The sequence below is a fragment of the Mastomys coucha genome, unplaced genomic scaffold, assembly GCF_008632895.1.
Source record: "Mastomys coucha isolate ucsf_1 unplaced genomic scaffold, UCSF_Mcou_1 pScaffold17, whole genome shotgun sequence".
NCBI classification, from domain to species: domain Eukaryota; kingdom Metazoa; phylum Chordata; class Mammalia; order Rodentia; family Muridae; genus Mastomys; species Mastomys coucha.
The window spans coordinates 22,553,582-22,559,810 of record NW_022196899.1 but is presented as its reverse complement, the minus strand read 5'-3'; positions in this window follow the sequence as shown (position 1 = coordinate 22,559,810).

Here is a 6,229-nt window from a genome sequence, read left to right as displayed (position 1 = left end):
TCTGGGATCCTGGGATCCTGGGATCCTGGGCTTGTTAGATCACCTGGGAGTGTGGCTTTCTCTGTGTTTTATGGGACTGGCTGCAGAGCTTGTGCCCAAGGTCTGCTCAGAACACTAACCCAGACAGACCTGGTAGGAACGGAGTCACTAGGCTGGTGGAGTTCCTAAGTGCCTGGTCCTGCTGGTCCCAGTTACTCCCAGTGTTGGTTGCTGCTTCCCTCTGGTCCCAGGTGTGTCAGAATGCCTGGGATTGAAGCTTCCTCTGGGTGTTGTGGGACTGGCTGTAGTTCTTGTGACCAAGGTCTCTGATCCTGGGTGTGTCAGCGTGCCTGGGAGTGGAGCTTCGTCTGGGTGTCATGGGACTGGCTGCAGAGCTTGTGCCCAAGGTCTGTTTTTGTGTACTTCTAAGGTCAAGGTGTAGAGTAAGAATTCCAGAGTCAAAGAGCTGGCTAGGTCTGTACCCCAATGTACCTCTGTGTTAGTAATGCTCCCCTTGGAAAATTGTTCACGTTTTCTGAGACTCGGTACTCTATCTCATGAAAGAGGGTGTCTAAGTTACTTTTCTATTGCTGTGACAAAGAACCATGACCAAGGCAACTGTCACAGGGTTTTATTGCTGTGAAGAGATGGCCATTCTTACAAAGGTTCTTACAAAGGAAAGCATTTAACTGTAAGCTGGCTTGCAGTTTCAGAGGTTCAGTCTATTATTATCATAGTGGGAAGCATGACATCGTGCAGACAGAAGTGGCTCTGGAGGAGCCATGAGTTCTACATGATGATCCTCAGGGAGCAGAAGGAGAGACTGGGAGACTAGGCATAGTTTGAACATATGTAACCTCAAAGACCAGCTCCATAGTAACACATTTTCTCCAACTAGGCCATACCTACTTTAAGAAAGTCACACCTCCTAATAGTGCCACTCTCTATGGGCCAAGGATCCAAACACACAAGTCTATGGGGCTATACCTATTCAAATTCGAAGCTCATGGTTCCAGAGGATTAGAGCTTGTGACCATTATGACAGAGAACATGGCAGCAGGTAAGCAGGCATGATACTGAGAGCTTCCATTTGATCCACAAGAAGGAGATGAGAGAGAGAGAGAGAGAGAGAGAGAGAGAGAGAGAGAGAGAGAGAGAAGAGTAAAACCTTGAAGTCCATTCCCAGTGACACTTACTTCAACAAGGCCACACATCTTAATCCTTGCCAAATACTTCTACCAACTGGGGACCAAGTATGCAAATATATGAGCTATGGGGGCATTCTCGTTTAAACCCCCAAAAGAGTGACAATGCTCAATCATGGAGTTGTGGTGAAGACTGGGAGCAATAGACACATAGTTCTGTGAGAATGCCGCTGTTCCATGCAGATGATGTTGTTTGGTGTGATTTGTAAGAGGATGGACTTGAAGAGGATTGAAGAATTTTAGCCTCCGTCTGCTGTGTGAGCTCAGCCGTGGTGCTTTCTGTTCTGAGCCTTCATTTGCTTTTTTGTTTGTTTGTTTTTTTTTTTTAATAAAAAGTAGGAAATGAGAACAAGTCCCTTCTAAGGGCTCTTCTATAGACAAAAGCCTACAAGCCAGGATGTGTGGTTTTCCTAGGGCAGGTTAGAGTATACCTCGGTGAGAGGGCTAAGAGCTCTCCCTAGATAAGAGGCCCACCAGAAAAGCTACTGAACTCCAGATAGTATTGGACTTCATTTTACAACCATTTGTGAGTGTTCATGGAGAGTCCTCAACCCTAGGCCAGAAGGAATGGCCATGGAGTGGACAACAGTCCTTCAGTCACCTTTGCACGAAAGGAAAGTCATAGCCATACTGCCACAGAAGCACCTTTCCCCTCCCAATGGCAATAGCCTGGAAAGGGATTGGAGGAGGACACGGCATGTGGATGGGATTTCCGGCGAGCTCTAGGCACATCAGCCCTTGCTACTGCCGCTGCCACTGTGTAGGTAATGGATTATAGAGGTAGTGGATCAATTATGTCCTCAGCAGATTCCCTCCGTGAGACAGGCAGGCAAATCACCCCCTCTGAGAAGACATCTATCACATGAAAGTGATTGTTTTATTGTCAGCCTTTTAGATAGGTATTCACCTGCTGTGTAAAAGCTGTCGCCTGTTTAATTCAGTGACTTTTAGAAAATGAGAATATCTTATTCCATTTACTCATTCCTTAAAGCTCTTAAGAAGGCCAAAGGCTGTGTAGAGCATCCCAGGACATTAGATGGAAGCGGAGAGACAATTTAGAAATAGAGATGAAATTCCTGTCTTTATCTCTTTCAGGCCCCAGCTGGGAGGGGCTCAAGCCATCCCATAAGATGGCTTCATAATTCCCACGGAGTGAGAGCATTAAAGTTTGCCTGCTTTGTGGCCCTCTGTCTAAAAAAAGTCTGGTATTGTTTAATTTTTCTTGTGATAAAGTCTTGTCATTTCAGGTGCTAAAATTCCCCTAAGATGACTGAAGGCAAGAGCAAATTTGAGCAAGAGCAGGTTGGCGGGTTCAATAATCAGTGTGTCTCTAGTCTGGCCTAATACTCCATGCCTTTAGCTGTGTGTTCATCGTGATCTGGGACATCTTCCCCAGGTAGCTTAATATAGGTTTTGGCAAAATTCAAGACTTGAAGGGTGGTATGGCCTATTGGATCAGCCCCCATAACAGCTCATTGCTTTCTAGGTCTGACCCCCACAATCGCACTTGGAATCATTCACACAGAAAAACACAGACTACTGACTGTTTTTTATGTCTTGATCTACAATTATGTACCAGTGGTCAAAAGAAGCTTCATTGCCTCTTTGAGAAATGATCAAGTAGAGGACATGAGTTTCCCTTCTCTTCTCCTGAGAAGCCATCGCATGGCTTGCATCATCTCTGAGGTCTGTTTGGTCTTGTCTCTTCACATGTTCTTTGGGATCTCAACTACTTCTTGATGTGGCCATATGATGGCAAAGATGATGGTAACAGTGTCTATGACTGCTTGCCCAAACCTTCACTCGCCCATCTCCTGAATCAGCTGCTGCTCATTTCTTTATGATCTGTATTGTAAACATTGTGGCAATTAATATATTGTCAGAAGACGCACTTAAAGGTATAATGAGAAACAAGGCAAACTTTATCCCATATCACAGTAGCTTGAAGACAAGTATTGTTTTATCCAGAACAGACGTTGGCAATGGCTGATTTAACAAGCAGGTGCTTGTCTTTCTTTCCTGATGGATGCTGCCTCAACATCCCCAATTCTTTACTAAGTGAACTCTGCATCAAACCCGCCAGGGCCACCTTACCCAGGATTACAACTGGCTTAGGAGGACCCAAGTCTTAAAAAAGAGGAGGCCAGTGTGAGTGAGAATAAAGAAGAGAGTGTGTAGCCCTTTTAGGAAGTGATGTGACCTCTAGCTTGGAGAGAGCTGTGTATCTAGTCAAGGGACTAACCCTGAATAGTTGGAAAATTACTTCTTTGCCCTCATCTCTGGTTAGTGAATTCAAGAGAAAGAAATTCTGATTTGTACAGACTGTGTATATGATGATTGACAACCAAATAGCCCGTGACATGGGCTATGGAGTACAGTGTGGCCTGGCAAACTCTCTGGTGTAGTTGGGGCTGAGTTAGGACCTTTCCTTAAATAGTCACTCATTAAACAAACCAGAGAGAATAGAAACCAAAGAACCATCTTACATGCAATTTCATCCTGATAAGGAAATCCAGAAGACTTTTAAAATAGTTTGTGGCAAATATGCATGACCAAGCTTACTATTTTAAACGTCTTCAGGCTTATATCTTCAGTACATTCACATGTGATTTTTTTTTCTTACATACTACTGCTAGATGTGCAGAGGGACATTTACAATCTCCAGAAATCCACCCCAAGTGAAGCTCTGTACTCACTAGGCGGCAGAGCTTCACTTTCTCACCTCATCTCTGTTTTTCCATCTCTCTAGGATACTACAAGTGAGTCACACTTATTTTTCATGCCTGGCTTATTTAAATTTGCCAATGACAACTTAGCCCTGGGACCAAGTGAGCAGAGGTGATGAGAAAAGCAATAGGTGTGTTACCGGTTTCCTGTCCACTGTGGACTGTAATTGGGTAGGGAGTAAGGCAGTGTGCTTATGACGTTTCTTAAGACTTCCTTGTGATTACTTTTTTTTTTTTTTTAAAAAGTGAAATGACTATACAATTGAAAATCCATGGACCTCGGGCACAGTTGGGTCTAGGATTCTAAATCATGAAATGCTCTTCTATATCCCTCAGCTCTGATTATTTTTTCTGAGATAGGTTCACCTCAACCAAGATGTCCTTGAAGGTGGCAAAGAGTAATCAATGACTCCGAAATCACAACACACATGTGCACACACATACACACATGCTTGTGCATACATATGCACACATGCACATGAGAGAGAAACAGACAGACTGGCTGACAGAGACAAGCTAGCAAATCCGATAGAAGTAAACATTTTTCAGCAGTTGCCATGTGAATTCCCATGATGACACATGAATGCCCATGAAGACATGTGAATGCCCACAATGACACACTTACTGGTGGCATTGTCTCATATCTCAATCTATCCCTGATTTCAGGGAGATGGAATGTGATGACGGCAGTGAGTCAGGCTTGCCACAGTTCTGATGGATGAGGCTAGTGTCATGTACTAAGACTCAGAGCAGTGATTAGAACACTATCTCTACAGAAAAGAGAAATAGATTCTAGGCAGGTGAGACACAGAGAACTTACAGAATGTTGCCGAACATAGAACCCTTTTCCTTGAGATCACTAGACAAGAGAATAGTCCTAAGTGATCCAGTCCCCAAGTCATTTTAGGTAATAGCCATGATCTTATGTGAATATTCTTTTTTTTATTGATTTAAGTTATATTGCATTATGAAGAGAAAAGATATATAATTTCAATTTAATCTGAATTTGTTAACACTTAAAAACATATTAAGTAAATAGAACTACATCACATTCTTCTTTCCCTTTTATACCCCAACTCTTCCCAGAGAACCCCACTTCAATACCTGCCATAGCTTTTGTTTTTTGTCATATTCTTTAAAATATATAAAATATTGTAACCATAAAAATGAATATTATAAAAGTTGTTTGATATAAAACAACAATCAGTTTTACAGTCTTATGTAGAAACTTGTCTACAGCAATACTGAAAATACATACATTTTTCTCAATATAAATTTTAAATAACTCCAAACATATTAACTGTAAATTTCAAAATAATACATCACTACTAGTATTTTCTTAAATGAACATAAATATATAAATTATTTTTGTTTGTTTTTTTGTATTTAGTAGAGTTTAAAAATCTTGGCTCTTACTCTGGTCTGGTACAAGCCCAAAATAAGAACAAGTTTTAGACATTGGATTTCATTGTAATAAGGCTCTACTTCAATAACCCTCACATCACCTAAGGATTTTACCTCCATCGTAGCTAAGCTGAGAGTTGATAGTTCTGCTGCACCAAGAAATGAATTATTGGCATGAGTTTTGGATACAGACTTGCTGCTATGGTCAAAGCTATTTGACTTGAGTGAGTGACTTCATTCTCAGCCCACAGAGAACAGGTTACATTCATTTCAGAAATTGTGTATGTATTAAGATGGTCTATCCATAAAGTCATTCACCAACTATTTCAATGAACAATGGTTCTGCTTGGAGGGTGGCACAGACATTAGGTGAGGGTAAGAATTTGGTTCATTAGCTGTGATAATTTGGAAAAGCGTTCACCTCAGAGAAAGAGTAACTTAAAAAGTCCTCTTCTTCAAATTAGATACAAGAGTTACAAATGTCAAGCAAAGCATTCAGTCTCACTTTGTTGTTCTCTTACAAGCAACCCCCCTAGTTAATCATCTATGTTTCTTTTGGGTATATAAATACTTTTGAAATATATAAGCTGTTGTGAAAACCATAGTATAGTGTAAAAACATGAAATAAACAATACTACTAATAGAGAGGTTGAGATAGGAGAAGCAAGATTTCAAGACCCTTATGTTGTACACAGCAAGACACTGTCACGAACAAACAAGCTGAAAGTGTATATAGATTGTACAATATTGGATCTATTTCTCCAATTACCAAATTGAGAGACCATTGGATGACAATCAACAAATTTCTAATTCCTCATATTTTTGTATTTCAATCAATTAGGATATCTTGGTAATATTAATTTTCATATTAAGATATTAAGAAAAAGTAATTGTGACTTCCTGTTATTTTTGTTG